The 16,510-nt window shown below is 38.2% G+C and overlaps 1 protein-coding gene across 2 annotated transcripts in view; it reads left to right on the forward strand.

Annotated features, from left to right (window-relative positions):
• CLSTN2 (calsyntenin 2) overlaps positions 1-16,510 on the forward strand; it is a 279,156-nt gene that overhangs the window by 17,786 nt on the left and 244,860 nt on the right. The window contains exon 1 of one of the 2 annotated variants that reach the window (XM_072343955.1): positions 10,378-10,495. The exons of the other annotated variant lie outside the window; for it this stretch is intronic. The gene's annotated coding sequence lies outside the window, so the exon portion shown is untranslated. Of the gene's footprint in view, positions 1-10,377; positions 10,496-16,510 lie in introns of those variants that run through there. 2 annotated transcript variants of the gene reach the window in all.

Raw genomic sequence — 16,510 nt, forward strand, 5'->3', positions numbered from 1 at the left:
GTGGGCAAGGAAGTGTGCAAATGACTAATTGACTCAACGGTAACAAGTATGGAATAGCAAATTCACTCGAGAAAAGACTTACAGGCTTCAGTAGCAGACCAGAATTGATTCATTCTCAAGCAGCACCACCAGATAAAAAGGCAGTAGTGATATTCATTGGCAATTGAATGTTTAATCAACAGAGCGTCCCTTCTGGGGGCTTCTGTATAAATTCAGTGAAAAGTCTGTTGTCCTTAAATATAAAGAGACTCCCAGAGATCTGAATCAAAGAGTTTATTTAATCTTTGGGAGAAAAAGACTTTTTTTTATTTAGAAAAATCAATATATTTTTCTTAATGATTCCAATACACCATTTTTATTTTTGCTGTTACGGGCATTTGTAGCTGCACAACAAGGAACAGGGATATTTTATAGTAGTCTAATTCAGAGTAGATGAATAAACAGTTCTTAGCTATTGAAGAATATGGGTTGATGCTTATTTTCTTCACAATTGTAGCTGTTTGTTGGTAAGATGCCTGATAAATTTATTTTAAATTACAAATTTTCTGTGCCAGTGCCAGTATTCCTATATTAAAGCAAAATGCTATAAAAACATACTTTCATCTAGAGTTGAGGTGCTTTCAAATAGATTTTATGGGATGGCTTTCCTAAAAGCAGGCTCTTTTGAGAGCCTTTTCTTACCGCTGTCCTTTTATGACAGCAGCAGGTGGTTACCAGCCCTGGGGACAGTTGAGTAGCTCCATGACCTATTTGGGATCAGTCTCCTTCCATGCCTTGGGCTCTGCCAGCCGTACCTTAGATTATTTCAGCAGCATTGTTGGTTCCATAACTCATTTTCTAGAATATCTTATTTTCTTCTTATTCATTAGCTGTATGAAGTATTCTTGCCATGATCCATACCTAGTAAAGGGTCTGAATTTTCTTCTTTCACATGTCTCTTAAAATACTGCACAAATGTTTTTTGAATTATCATGAGAAAGTCTAAATTGTCAGTCTGGATTGTTCTTGGGGTTCTGTAAGGATCGAACACAGTTGTGTCTTCATCTGTTGAAGATCTTTAAATGGTGGGGGGGAAAGGCAAAATTCCATTGATTTCTGCCTGGGCTGTTCTTTCTTTCCATCTCATTGCCTGAGAATTTGTAATATGTGACACCTGGAATTGGATGCAGATACTGATGTTAATGCAGCAGCTTTTGAGGCACAATTAGGATGATGAGTGGGATAATTCTGCAGTTAGATTTTTCTTCCACACACTGTGCTATGAAGTTACAGCTTAGCATGTAGCCCCCAAGCCTTGAAAAAAATTGCTATTGGTTGAATGCAGTGTGACGTGTTCAATCCATGTTGAAATCTGAACGATGTTTTTAATAAAAGTAAATATTTATGGTAATCAAAATCCCTGTGCAATTGTTAAGCCACTGTTCCTACGTGAATCCATGTATATTAGGTGTTCTTTTGCTTAGAAAACTAAAGACACTGAACTGCTTCATGCAACATAACAGTGTGGAATAAGGGTGTAAGGAGGGATGCTTGCAATTGGGTTTTGAGGAACAGAAATGTTGGCAGTGAGAACAATACACTACATGAGGTAGTAACATCATTGTGTCTAGATCATGTACGATCTCCTAGCACCATACTATGTACTCTTTCACTTAAAAAAATGAAAGCTAGTGTTCGTACTGTTGATCTTGGTAAATCTGATGATATAATTTAATCTCTCAGCTGTTGTTTGCCTCATATCAATGTGAAAAAGATTAATCTTCATTTGCATTCTGCCCTTCAGTTATCTGGAGGTTCTCTGCTATCTAAATATAACGGGATTACTTGTAGTCCTCATTGAGGCTGAATTGGCAGATACTGAAAGCAGAGTTTAATTTCAGTGAAGTTGTGTGTTGTGGATCGGAACAGAGAGCTTCTATTGGAAACAAACTCCCGAACTTCCTGCGTGATTCTACTTCTGCTATAAAACTGGGAGCACAATCCCGGTGTCCTCGGTGCATTAGATGCACTAGGGTGTAAATACAAGGTGTGCAGGGTGGAAAGGTGCTGCAGGTAATAGAGAAAGGAAATCAGTAGTTTCTTGGGGTTGCTTTGTGGCAATGGAAATGTGATTTCAAAAAAGAAAGAAAAAGACAAGTTTGCTGTCTATGCAGTGTGTACTTAGCATTTATTAAGTGCGGATAACTGGCAACTGAATGTGAATGGTTCAGTAGAACAGAGAGTGTGTGCTGGAATAGGTGATGTTTGAGCTATTCCAAAGCAGGTGTATGACGTGAGGCTCCTGTGTTTTTAATGCACATTTCTAGGAACAGAGACTGACCTCGAGGTCTGGCTTTCCATACTGTCATCACTGCAGTCTGCTGCTTTTTGTTGGTTCCTCTCTTCCTCCTTCCATAGACGTGAAGTCTGATTCTCCTGGGCAATGCTCTAAGGTGTGACAAACCTGAGGAAGGAAACAAAACAGAGAACTCACCTGAAGTGCCCTATGTTGTAATTTGTATTGTGGCACTGGTTGATGTGGTGTTTGTCTTGTAGCATTTCTGTCTGAAACACGTTCTCTACGAACCTTTGGCCTCCGTGGGAGTTTCTCTGCATCTCTATTCCTCTGAAGCGCTCTTAGAGCTCAGGCCTTCTGGGTATGCTGATCTTAGCTTAAGAAACTATAAACTGCCTTTTTTTCCCTCTCTTTTTAATTTTTCTAATTATTTTTTTGTGGGATTATTTACACACAAAGTGGCTGGGTGTGTTGGCTGGGCCACATGCAGCACCTGGCACAGCTGGGGCTACATTCTTGTACAAGACATTTTTCTGGCAGTTGCATAGTTACTCCCATTGCTCCTTTTCTGCAACTATGTATCAGCACTTTCATAGGTCAAAATTTATTTGGTATTAGGAGACTTTCTAGAAACTTGAGTGACTGCAGCCGTATATGACATTGTTTATTGATTTAAGAAGTTTATCAGGGTTTAGATTCCAGTTTGGGTATCACAGCATTTCTCCCGTCTCATCCTTCTCACTCATGAGCTGGCACGAATGATTCCCATTCCCAGTTAGTTATTTATGAGAGTGAATGTTTGTCTTCTTCTCAGAACTTTCTTTTAGAAAAGTCAAATGGCAACCATGAAAGACTTAAAATTTAATTACTACCAAATAAAATGTTCATAAAATTAAGTACTATTTCTAATTGTGTGAAATAATGGAGGCCATCAGTGGTCAGCTGCAATAATAAGAAAAAAAAGTACAGAAAAGCAATTAACTTTAATGACTAAGTGATTTCTTTCAATTTTGATCGAAGTATTCATTTCTGTGTTATCTATGCCTTGAGTAGAACAGTAGTTCTTCTGGGTGATTAGTAAGGAGTACATAATGTATCTGAATAACCCCTTGCTTTGAGTTCCTTTGAACTCTTGGGTAATGTTTTGTTCTGAATTTACTTTCCTGTGACATGATCAAAAGAAATAGAAGAACATTAGAGCAAAGGAATTAATTACTCTGCAGTAATTGTAATATTTCTAAACAAAGCAAAAAATGTTTTGGAAAATGCCAAGGTATGTTTTTGTAGTCAAAATTACTTTTCTTTTTCTAATTAGTTCAACATTTTAGAAGTTCTTGCACATGAAATTTATGTTTATGTTGTGTTATGTACTGGGCTGGAGGGGAAATGGAAATAGTTTGGTCTACTTTTATTACACTTGTGTCCACTTTGAAATAACACTTAAAACAAGGCTGGTATTAAATTACAGTTTATAGTGTATTTACAGATGTGTGCACTAGCAGTTGAACTCAGGTGATGGAAATCAGAATGCAGTCTTCTGGAGTGGCTGCTATCCACTTTGTGACCATCTTATGTTTCATAAAATGCAGTGTTCTTGCAGCTAATACAGTCTCTGAAACTGAAATGATGGAAGAAGAATGGGGAAGAAGTACTCCATCCTGTCCTGTTATGGCAGTGGTGGCTGAGGACTCTAAACCCTGCTGATTTTCAGTGAGAGATAGGCTTTAAAGCCATCAGGCATCACCTGGTTCATGACTGAAAACAATATAACATGGATTATCAGTAGAAAATGATGTTAAAGAACAAAAATACGAAAAACTCTGGAACTGAGGAGCATTACTTCTGTGTAGGGGTTATTCATGTAAATCTTCATGTTCCCCATCTAGATGGACTGCATACTATGCACCATGGTGTATCATTTCTTGTTTTCCTACTCAGTGTTGTACATGTGTTGCACATTTTTTGGCCTGATGTAGGGTCTACAGATCTGGGGTGTGATAGAGCTGTCACACTGGTCTGGGGAGAGGATGTGTTAGTTTGGGAGTTACACTGGGTGTCCCATATCTTACTGAGGCCTCTTCCCTATGAAGAGACCAAATGATGTGTTTGCTTTGAAGTGGTTTCTATTGCTTGCACAAGGGCACAAATAACTCTTTTTTTTCTTTTTCTTTTTTTTTTTTTTTCATTGTATAATGGATGCACTAAGAGCCTTTGTTTTATTAGCACACATGGTGCAACAGTTTATGCAGCATTGATAGACAAAGCAGTGAAGATGAATTTTCTGCTTCAAACAGAAATCATTAGCACTTTCTTGTGGGTCTTGTGTATATGTGGTCACACACAGCAGTGTATACGGAAAGTATCACATAGGCATTTCAAGAGAAGGAGTCTTTTCCTTATTGAAGCATTATTCTCAACTAATCTAATGTATTATGAGTATGTTGAAATAGACCAGAAAGCTTTTTAACCAATTCATCAGTGGAAGTGACTAATCTGATAAGAGCTTGAAATAAGCTCTCGCAGTGAAAATAGCTATAATGGAAAAGTGTAACGGTATTCTTCAGCTACCAAAGTTAATGTAAAATCTATTACTTTCCTCCACTAAATTTAATGTATTTTGCTATAAATTATTCCACAGGATCAAATGAGTAGTCTTGTCAGCGATTAACTTTTTTCTTCTCCATGATAAAACAGTGTCCTGGAAAGAGGTCGATAGTGTTAATTTAAATTCAGCTTCTCAGAGGGTAGAGCTGAATATTTAAAATCAGGTTGATGACTGTGGAGTGATCTCTGTACCTCTCTAGAGCTTGGTGGTGGAATTCTGAATGGGTTGGAGGTCTCATGGCTTTTCAATGCCTTCAGCATAAGTGTCCAACAAAGAAAAAAACACATTTTCTTTTGTATATATGTTTCACTGTTCATTCTTAGATCTTTTTAGCTAAGGTGTTTATCACAGCTGACCCAATTGTGGAGGGCAATACAATTAAGTTATCTAGATTTCAGTAACTCTAGGTTCATTTTAGTTATTGTTGTGTAATCTGATTCAGAAGATTAGTCAAGTTTGAGTCTGAAGTGCAGGTATGGCAGTGCAGTAGTGAATATACCAATATGTCTGATGCCTAACTGGTCTCTGGTCCTCTCTCTGGGTATGCTGGAATAATTACTACATGTCTGCATGCTTTGCTGATGCTGGATGGTTATCTGGTTAGCCCACAAAATGCACTATCTGTGGAGTGAGCAGGTCTGTCCATGTGGAAAATTCAGCACCGCATGTATTATTTCTGTTAGGTGACTGGCTTTCCCTGCAGATCGTGGCTCTGTAAGCTTATTGCCTTTTCTACTGAGGGATTTTTGTTGGGTTTTTTTCAGCCTAAAGTGCATGTTGTATGCAGTCCTAGGCAGCATAGTTTGAAGCAAGAGCCTATTTTACAACTACAGCTTTCTGGAAGTTGTCTCTGAGCTATTTCTCCTCTCTAATCAATATTTATACGGGGAGGAAGGCTCATCTAGAGAAGATGGAACAAATTTTCTTCTTGACAGCTAAAGTAAGAACTGGATCCTGCCTTAAGTTTAGATTTGAAACAGTGAGCTCAACAAATCTTGAACTTGCCCAGAATGTTAATGCTGCACTAACAGCTGGGTAGGTTTTTGGTGACTATTCAAATTGATTTTATTCTAGAGGGACTTGTTTATTTCTAGTAATGAACAAATGGAATTTCTGTAGGCAAAAGGCCACTTTCTTGTGTTTTCTCAGGTGAGAGTACATACTTAAAATGTTGAGAAGTATTTTCTTTGAAAAAGAATAGTTTGCTTTTATTTCAATGCATGTTGGCCATTGTTATGTAGCATAAGAAGGTAACGTAATATAGTACATTTCCTTTTACTGCTGGAGGGGATATGTGGGAAGGGAAGTGAATGACAGAGTTGCTAACTGCCACCTTTTGCAATTTGTGCTTCCTATGATATATGTCAGTTGAGAAATGAACTGTTTTCCATTTTTTTTTCATGAGAGGAAATGAAGTTTTTTAACCTTTATTTACTTGTACATTTATTTGTAGATGAGCAGCAAGGGTGACATAAGACGATGCCTTTTCTGCTCAACTTTTAGAATCACCTGAAGAAATCCATAACTGAAGCTTGGGTAGCTGAGTTGAATGAATCTGACTTCAGATATGAGAGACTAACATGTTTTCTGCAAAGAAGGCACAAAAAGAACCCATCCCAACACTGGAGTGCCTGTTTGAGGTGGCTCTGGCATCACAAAAGCTTGAGGGCTGATGTCCCTGTTCTGACCAACAGGGTACTGTGCAGTCTGTACGCACAAGCTACAGCTCCTATTGCTTTCTATGTTCTGTTGGTAGTTTTAAATGCTTAGTGTTAATAGTAGCATTATTTCAGAGTAGATGCAGTTTATCTCTGTGACAACTGTCTGGTGTCTTATATGTTTCCTTGTTGATTTTGTGGCCTTTAATAAAGGCCATGTATTTTATGTATTTTAGAGGAGAGGAAGTTAACTTTGTAGGTGATGGCTAGATTAGTCCTTGTAGTTGCTATGTCACCATTAAAAATCCATGCTAGGACAAAATTTTTAGTTCTACTAGTCATTACTGTATTATTGACAGTTATGCTATAACTTCAGTTTTATGCAATCAATCCCATTGTTTTTACTGTCCAATGAAGTAGAAAAACTCCAGCAGCTTCTTGACTCCCAGGGAGCAAGTGTAGATATTTAGTATCTACATGTTACCATAATAAGGCATATAACATTGATCTCAGCCTTTTATTTTAAAAAGTGTTTCTTATAATAATCATTAAGGTGGAAGTAGTATTAGCAGGACTAACCAACTCCAGCTAGTTCTCACTAAGGTGGTAATTTATTGAAGAGCTTGCAGGAAAATTTTGTACTGTGTGTTCCTGGCTTTCATGACTGGTTGCGTAGCCAAGCAAGGAAAGCCATTCTCAGTCTGTCATTTACTGAATATGCTCTGAAGAAGCTTTATTACCATTAGAATTGTTATTGCTAAGCTGTTGGAGTTAAATTTTAATGCTTAGTGTAGTCCCTAAGAACTAAGTTGAAATTTTTTTGGGTTGGATATTGTTCCTCTGGCGTAAATTAGTGGAAGAACTTAGGTCAGTACACACAGTGAACTGGTTGAAAACCAATAGAATCCAAAGCATTTATGGCGGGTGCTAATTGAGCTCTTGAATGTGGCTGATTTAGACATATAACAAATAAGTTGGCAGCAATGCACTGTCATTTTATATTATGCTGTGTTTGGAAGAGATTGCTTCTGCAAACTCTCGTCAGTCCTTAACCTCTGTTAACATCACTAACAAGGGAACAACCAAACAAATTATAATATGATGACCTGTTCCACTGAGCAGCACAGTAAATTTACGTCACACAGCTACTCGTGAGCCATCAGCAGATAATGACCTTCTGCCAGGTTTGAACACAGAACATCAATGTGTGAAGACGTCAAAGTGTGAAGTCTTCCATTCTGTTACGTGTCCTAAGGCTCTTAAAAGTATTTCTTTAGTACTTTGCTGGAAACCAAGAAGTTCAAAGCATTTACCCAGATTTTTAATTAATTGTTTTTAAAATCTTTTCCAACGTCCAAGGAAATAGGTTTGTGGTAAATGCTGCACTGCTGTTGGGGAAACATTAATTTCTGTATCTTGTAAGGACTGGATATTTGAATCACTGGATAAGGGATCAAGCATGGAATTTATTATTTTTTTCCCCCCCATTATTTGTATTGGTTGTTTTAAGTAATTTTAGATTATGTGTTCTCCTCAGGTTGTGTGTATGGATTTGGTGAGTTAATAGAGAGAGCAGAGTCGTGAAAGTGTATTTGAGTATAAGATGCTATGCCAGAGTGCATTAAGAGACTGATTCTAAATTTCTGTAGTCGATGTAATTGAGTACTCACTAAGTACAGTGTGTACCATTGAGGGGGTTTGGAACTTGCACAGTATATAGATATTCAAAGATATATGTGTATATATAATCTAAATATGAAATGATGACAGAAACCTTTTTTGAGTTCTCCAGTGTTTGATTTCAATAACTGACCTTTGAGATGCCCAGAGCACTCTTGAAGCAACAGTGACGTAGAACTTTGAAAAATGCATAGTCTTCTGCACCATCAGCAATTAGAACACGGCCTTCTTTACAGAAACATTCAGCATTCTGCATTTCATCTCCATAACTATTATGAAACTAAGTCATCATGTTACCCTGTGTTAGATAGTTGTGTGGTTAGATGGTAGGATATTGTTGTTCCAGCTTAAAAGCATACATGGTTATTGTACTGATCCATTAGACAGAATGTGATGCCATCTTTAAAACTTAGAGCAGGCAAGGCCCAAGTGGAAGTGTAATGGGAGCCTTAATGCAGTTTTGGTACATCAGAAAGTCAGACCTGTTGTGGTAGACAATGGAATGCATAGAGATCTTGCTCAGATGAGGAAGAAGCAACCTTCTCTTAACTTACTATCCTAATCTGGAAATGTCTGTGTCTTTATTTCAGTTTTGTTGACTCAAGCATGGTGTGGGGTGGAAGATTAAGTCAGGCATGAGGTAAATTGAATTATTTCCCTCTGTGGATTGAGTAAAGATTCTGAAGCCTTTGCTCTGCCTTCATACAGCAGATTTAAAACTAGTAATGAAACTTACTTTGGTCCAACCAGAGCCATCGGTGTATTTCTGTGTGTCAGGAGCATGTGGATAGGGCACAGGGGAGATGAAGAAAGAGGACAAGAAAGCAGTTGGTGAATAAAATTTCTGTATGTATACTTGAGTTGAATATTTGGGGTTTATATTCAGTGGAACTGTGACAGCAAATAATTTATCTGGGATTGGTCTATAAAAGCCAGCCTGCGGCTTATAGCTTTGGGAATTCCAGATGCAAGATCTGCATTTCAGAGTGGGTAAAAATGCTGTTTTAAATCGGGCAGTGTTCAAAGACTCTCATTTACTTTTAAAATGAAAAGAGATTTTCTTCAATTTAACAGTTTTTTGAACCAAATCAATCTAACCTGTTTTCATGAAATGATTTTTCCTTTGAGTTTTCTTTGTGTTCTGCAGCAATACACAGCCTTTAACTTCAAGGTCTTATTACTTTTTCCATAATGAAAGATTCAATGGAGGTGAAAAATAAATGTTCACGGTAAGATTTTTTTTAAATTATATATTATATGGTGGAAAAAAAATTGTCTTCTCATAATGTTATCTCTGACTAAGGAGTTTAGCTAAGATCAAGTGTCCACTAATTAGGAATTCTTTTGAAATCTGTCATAAAATTGTATTACGTATAATTATTAGCTATTCCTGTGAGTATGCTGTGGAAAGAGTATAACAGCTCCATTACAGTTCTCCATTACAGATGCATGTGTTCATAGACACTGAAACCCTGTTCATGAAAATGGCTCCCTGCATTCTTTATCAAAAATCATCTTACTGATCTTAAAATAATGAAGAAATCCTAAAGCTTGCATCTGCATAGGGATGTCACCCTTCTTTGGGAAAGTTATCAACAAGGAGGGGCAGTGTGCAGCTGGTGCATGAGAATATAATGGAGTACTGCTATGTTGGTGAAAACCAGGGGGCTTGTCATCTTCCATAGCCTGTGCTGCAAATGGAGTTTTGCCCTGCCTGCTTTGTGGTCTCAGGGATTAGAGGGCAAGTACTGGAAGGAATTCTCTGACTACTCAGTAGTGCTGCATACAAACAGGCCCAACTGAGACTTGCCAGGACCAACTCACAGTGTTTTATGTTGATCAGTTACAACTCCAGTGTATGGAGCATATCTCTCCAACCTGAGTAGTTAATAAATAATGCGTCCTTTAGGAAAAAGTGACAACTAACAAGCAAAGGAAATGAGATTTTTTGGAAGGTAGACTGGCTTTGAGAAGAACTTCTCCCATCCCATTAAGCTGTTAGTGGAAAGAGCCTGTGTAAGGGAAACTGCTGATCACAGCCTGAACCTCTGATTAACCATCTGAGGCAAGCAACGAGTCAGCTGTGGGAGCACAGGTGAAGGTAATTCAGTTTTGCTCCTAGAAGGATTGGAGCTTGACTCCACCTCTCCTAGATCCCATTTAAGGTCTGACCTCCACTAAGGTAACATCTCTTTCTGGAGATTGTTCCTGTGTGTGGTTTTTGTGGCAAACTTTGACATTAGTGAGCATCCATCTCAACTGGAAGCCTCAGCATTGGTGAGTCTTTTCTTAGATACCCTCTGGCTATTTACTCTGTAATTACAACTATATGCTTGTATTATTCCAACTATATGGCCTGGAAAATGGCAAATGGTTTGCATTTGAATTTACTGAGTTTTGCTTACGTTTGTATGCTTCTACATGCAATAACAGAATCTATGATATGAATTGAATCTAAGAGTGTATTTCTAAGTATGCTTCCAGTAGCAGAGTTCCAACTCTTACACTGTTCCAGTGTTCAAAGCAGGGTGTTGTAATTAAGTTATGTGAACTCCTGGGAGGGGCATCCCATTTAAATGACACTGCTGGTTAAGGGACTGGGTGCTTCCCCATCAATGAGTATGGGAACCTGGCAGCTTTAGCAGTGTGTGTACTGCCACCTCCAACTGAGACAGTGAATTAGTGCCCTTAAGTCTGATTGCCCTCTCAAAGCAGGAACAAAATGTAATCCCTTATCAAGAAAAGAAAATTCATTTGTGGTGCATCCCACAGCTACTGAATGGTCAAAGTCTGTGAAATCTAGAAAATTGTGAGGTTACATCTTTGAGTGAAACCTGTTCTATGCACAGATATGCCATCATTTGAAGCATTTTCACCTTTCTTAGTTCCTTCTGTGTGTATATGAGTGTGTTCTGGAAAGGTGGTCTTAACCTTTATTGCTCTGTCTTTCTTCTGCTTCTTAGGGAACACTAGACATTAATGAAATGTCAATGACTATTGCAGTTCAATTTTCTTATCTAATTAGAATTAAGTGGCTAGAGGGCTTTGGGAGACTAAGTAAAAGGAACAGAGATGGTTCACTTTGAAAAAGTGTTGCATTTGCCAGATCAGTTTTAATAACTATTGAAAAAATCCTGATTTTTTTTTTATTTTTTTTTTTTTAATTTTTTTTAAAGTTCATCTTTCAGTTTTTCACACCAGTAAGAGATCAGATCTGGCTGCATTTTATATAGTTTCTGTTCATTTATAGTCAGGTTATGCCATTGTTGAGCTAGGTGTGCAGATGAAGCATTTTTATTATGTTGTCTTGTTTAACATTTCAATATTTAAAATCTTCCTTTAGATTTCAATCTACTCAGTTACCATTGGATGACTAAAAATTATGAAAAAAGATTTACAACCAAACCGAGCGTTTACTTTTCCAGTCAAGATGGAGACGTCTGACTGGGGTGCAAAGCTGATGAAGCTTTAACGGGCAGGCGTTTCACTGTGAAAGTTTGATTGCACAATTAGCTGAGCTTTATTATTTTACCAACTTCTGTAATTCATTTATGTGGCTGCAGTCAGATTTGTTTTAATTTCTTGCAAGAAGAGTTGGCAAGGGAAGCACTGCATGGATTGCTTCATCCTGCCACAGAAGGCCACACAAGGACTCCTTTCAGGAGCCCTTCTCAGCATGGACTCTAGCTGTGCTGTGGAGATCAAAGGTAGTTGAAAAGAATTACTTTCTTAAAACAAATCTTAGAGGCCTAGGATACCAAGCAGAGCTCAGCATATTTAATTGTCCAGACAGACTGATTATATTTACTTGGTTATGCAATAGGCTGGAAGTACCTTTTCACTGGGAAGTCTTAGTGTGGCTGTTCTTTTTTGTGCGTCCATCTTTGCCAGTTCTGTTTCTACTCTTACACAGTTGGATGGTTTGTCCCACATTTTATCTTGGTGTCTGTGTATGCTTGACATGTAATAGTTTAATGGAGGTGTGATTACAGGTGCCTGTAATAATTTGGCTTCCTTTGTAGTTACTTGTTTTTTTAGGGAACCTGTTGAACATTTAGTCTTTAGTCTTTCATTCTTAAGAAAATAATTCTGTGTATGTACACTTCAAATGATACTGTCTTATCTGTAAGAATGTCCCCAGTTCAGTTTTTCAAGAGGTGTAACTGTAGTCGGTCACATTTTGTGTAGATCCTTAAAATTCTAAACAGCTTTCTGGGGTACCTTGTGGGATGGGGTGTTTGGCAAACAGGTGTCTTTGATTGCCTTTGTGCACCTGAGAGGTTCACTGGCTTTTGTGAAACAGCTTGAGGAGAAATAGGTGCCAAGTAGATGATTCAGTTCCCTGTAGCAGGAGTTTCCCCCTTATGTGATTGTTGTCACTCTCATTTGCTTTATGTCTGGTTTGGATCTAGCCGACTGCTTGTGCTCTTACAGCTTCTTTATGCAAATGAGGGAGCTACTCTGCCTGGTCTGTGGATTGTAATAAGGGATTTGTATCTTCAGGTATGGTAAGCAAGGGTAAGCAATATAGTGAGAGTTACGCTGTGCAAACTGGAGTGAGATGTCCCTGAAAATGCACTCCATTGCTCACACATGGTTCTGAATCAGAAAGTGGCTGAGAACCAAGTAATTGACCTAAATGCTGTCTGCTTCAGGTGCATCTGCCTGCTGTTATTCTGAATTCAAGTCCTCTGGGACACTTGCAGAACTGCCTTCTGGTCCTCAGGCCCAGCTGTTTCACTCATCAGTTGTCCTCTGTTGAGCAGCACTACTTACAGGTGTAATGGCTATCTGCATGTGTGTGTAGGCACACTGCAGTTACTTTAATACATGGTGCTTGGAAACTCCAACAGAGCGAAAATGACAATCTTTTATTTCTTTAACTAAACTCTGAAAAAGCTAAATTCATTACTATTGTAACTTATGCTCAACTGAGATAATAACACTTGTATTCTTTTATCCATTATCTCCAGAACTGGAAAGCTTTCAACATTTGGGATTTCCTTAGGTGACCAACAGTAGCAGAAATTGAATTGTGTTCATTGAATAAGCTTTATAGTCAACATCCTTAGAGAGCTTAGTCACTGAGCTAGCTTCAGCTATTAGACTGTTTTTGATTTGTCTCTGCAAATTTATCAGCCTCTTTTCCATGTCTGCACTACTTTGCCATGAATGTCCCTGAATATATACATGAAAAGGAACACTTCATATGGAATGCGAAATGTGAGCTTGGATTTCTAGAGAAAACATATGGGTCGGGATGTTTTTTTAGTGTTGTTTTTTTTTTTTTTTAAATATGTTCTCTTATCTGCCAAATTAAATTTATTAATAGTAAGACCAAAAACTAGGATTAATTGGAAAGATCTTAACTTTAGTACTTATCATGGAACCCAGAAGAAATGTGTTTTAATGAATAGTCTTCCAGTGTATAGTCAGGGATGCATTGTGCTTAACTCACTCTGTAATGCTCTTGAAAACAAGTTTATCCAAGTCATAAGCCAGACATGAGGGAAATATAATGCAGATGAGGGGGAAAAATAACTGCAAGTACCTTGCTGTTCTTGTTTCAGCTTCTTCTTCTGAGCAGACTACAGACTGGACAAGACAACTCCACTTCTCTCCCATCTCAAGTGAGAGGCATGGGAGCAGCTCGTAGGCAGGGCAAGATGCTCTTTTTTGCAGCAGTATCTGGCACAGTGTACCTACATCTGTGCTGCATCCAGGGGTCCATGTGCTGTTGTTACTGCCATGGGCGTTACTGCAGCTTGTGCAGATAGGTCTGTGATATCTATATATAAACTTGTAAGGGTATGGCTCTGACAGCTCTGAACTTAGCATGGATAACTGCCTCAGCATGTATTTGAGTTTTTTAATAGATTTTTTTTTTTTTAATTCAGCTAAGATGACCCCTGTTTTTGAGCTATATTATCATAGAATCATTAAGGTTTGAAAAGGCATCTAAGATCATCTAGTTCCTCCCCGGGCAGCCTGTGCCAGTGTCTTACTGCTCTTTCGGGGAGGAAATTGTAATCTCCAATATCTGAACTTCCCCTGATGCAACTTGAGGCCATTTCCTCTTGTCCTATTGCTGTTACCTGGGAGAAAAAGCCAACCCCCACCTTGCCACATCCTCCTTCCAGGAAGCTGTAGAGAGCGATAAGGTCTCCTGAGCTGCTTCTCCAGACTAAATAATCTCAGTTCTCTTTGCTGCTTCTCATAAGACCTGTTTATTTAGTATATTGAAGCTGACTTAGGTGTTCCCAGTGGTAGGACTGTCTGACACGTGCAGTGCTGTTGTGAATCTCCCCTGGCCTCCTGCTGCCATTGTCCCTTGGAGCCTTTGTCCTGTTTACCAGCGCTGTGCAGACATCATGGATGCTATAGGGCATCATGCAGCACTGCCAAATTGGTCTGTCAAGCCTCAGGTTTGAAAGTAAGGTTGAGAATTTTCACTGGGGCTGGAAGCAGTGTAGTGATACTAATTGTGCATGTGCTGGTTATACTGTGCAGTGCAGTTTAAATGCCCCCTCCTTCATTTTAATTATTGTTTGCTTGCAGTGTAAAGGCATGCCTATATTTATACCCTTTCTTTAATGTCTATTTAAATATTAATATACAGCCTATGAAGGATTCATATGAAAGAACACCTTCTGAGGTGCCACTTAGTAGTTAGGTTTTGAAAATTGCTGAAATGAAAAAATGATTAAAAAATTCAAGTAATTGGTTTCTGTAGAATGTAACTGTGCAGCACTTTACAAATACTTTTAAAGATTAGTGTTTTGTTTACAGCTTTTAATTGAAATTTTCTTACCTCGAAGAAAGGGAGTGCTGCTCATTTTGTTTTATTCAGCTTTGAGAAAAGACAGAGATGAAAAACAATACTGGATGATCTTCTAGGTCTTATCAATTTTGATAGTTCTGTGATGATTGGAAGCCCATCCTTTCTATGATTTAAATTAGACATCCCATAACCAGTGAGTTGCACAGATATTCCCTCATACTTTGGAGGTAAAATCTCTAAGGATAGAGCACTACTCATGTCTTCTCAGTCTGAAAAAGTGGAACACGTGTCCTTTATAGAGCTCATTTTCACGTTTACTGGTATGGTGAAATCTCTTCTGTCTCCTTCTCATTCAGCATGGCATTGACAGTGAGTTGTGATAGAGCATGAGGACAGAAATCTTGGATCTTTTCCCTGTAGCTCATATAGTCAAAAAGGTGAATGTGATGTATTTGGTTTTCTGTATTTCTTCCCAGAAATCCCAGGACCTCTGAATGACTTCTAAGGTTGTTGTGTTCTTTGGCAGGCCACACACTGTTAGCTGCTGATGTCTTCAAGTTATGTGACAATCTTCAGTGTCATCTTTCTTTCCTGGGCTGTGGTCTGCATTTCTTCTAACCATTTCATATCCAGTTCCCTTAAAGGCATCGTTCATGTTCTTAGTGATCAGATCTGCATTGGAAAAAATGACATTCTTCTGTTTCCTGTAATTTGCAACACATCTCATATGAGAGTAAAACACCCGCTTCTGTTGGAAGAAATAAAAGGTTTCGGGCTAGACTTCAAGAATATCTTTAGTGTATAACTGCCTTCCTGACTGTGTCAGACATGTGTAATCTAGCATGCTCCTTTTGTTCTGAAACAGTGCTTTCTTTTTCTGTATTATTTAAGACTTGTTTCTGTAATGAGATAAAGATCTTGCACATAACTGCTCTTACACTTTGTGTGCATCTGTCGTCAGTGCAGCTAATCTACCCATAAAATACATCTGTGTATGCTTATTGTTATTTGTTGGGGCTTTTTTCTTTTACTTACCAGAATTGTACTGGCTACTTCAGTCAGTTGCAGCTGGATTAAATATATTTCCTATTCTAATTCTAAATTGAGTTAGTTATTTGAATTATAAAGTTCAAACCTAACACCTCAAGCACCACACATTGTGACATTGCCGTGGGTGTTCAGAACAGTCATTTTTCAGCTGTGTAACTAAAGTAACATCTTTTCATTCATTTGCTGTCCAAAGTAAGAAAGTAAGCTTCGCTATGTGAAGCTGTGTGTGTATGTGTCCCTGCCTCCTAAAGAGATAATAGTAATGTCTTTTCTCTTGCATGGGGGTGATGTTATCCAAGACACCTGTGACTGCTTCTGTATTATTCAAAGTCTGCCATGAAAATACTCCAGATTAGCTAGTGATAATAACATAGGTGAGGCATCCTTTAGTTAGTTAAACTGGATGGATACCGTTGTGTACTTTGTTCTTCACAGAGTAAACCTATTCTGTGATATCAATT

The sequence above is a fragment of the Excalfactoria chinensis genome, chromosome 9 (genome assembly GCF_039878825.1).
Source record: "Excalfactoria chinensis isolate bCotChi1 chromosome 9, bCotChi1.hap2, whole genome shotgun sequence".
NCBI lineage: Eukaryota > Metazoa > Chordata > Aves > Galliformes > Phasianidae > Excalfactoria > Excalfactoria chinensis.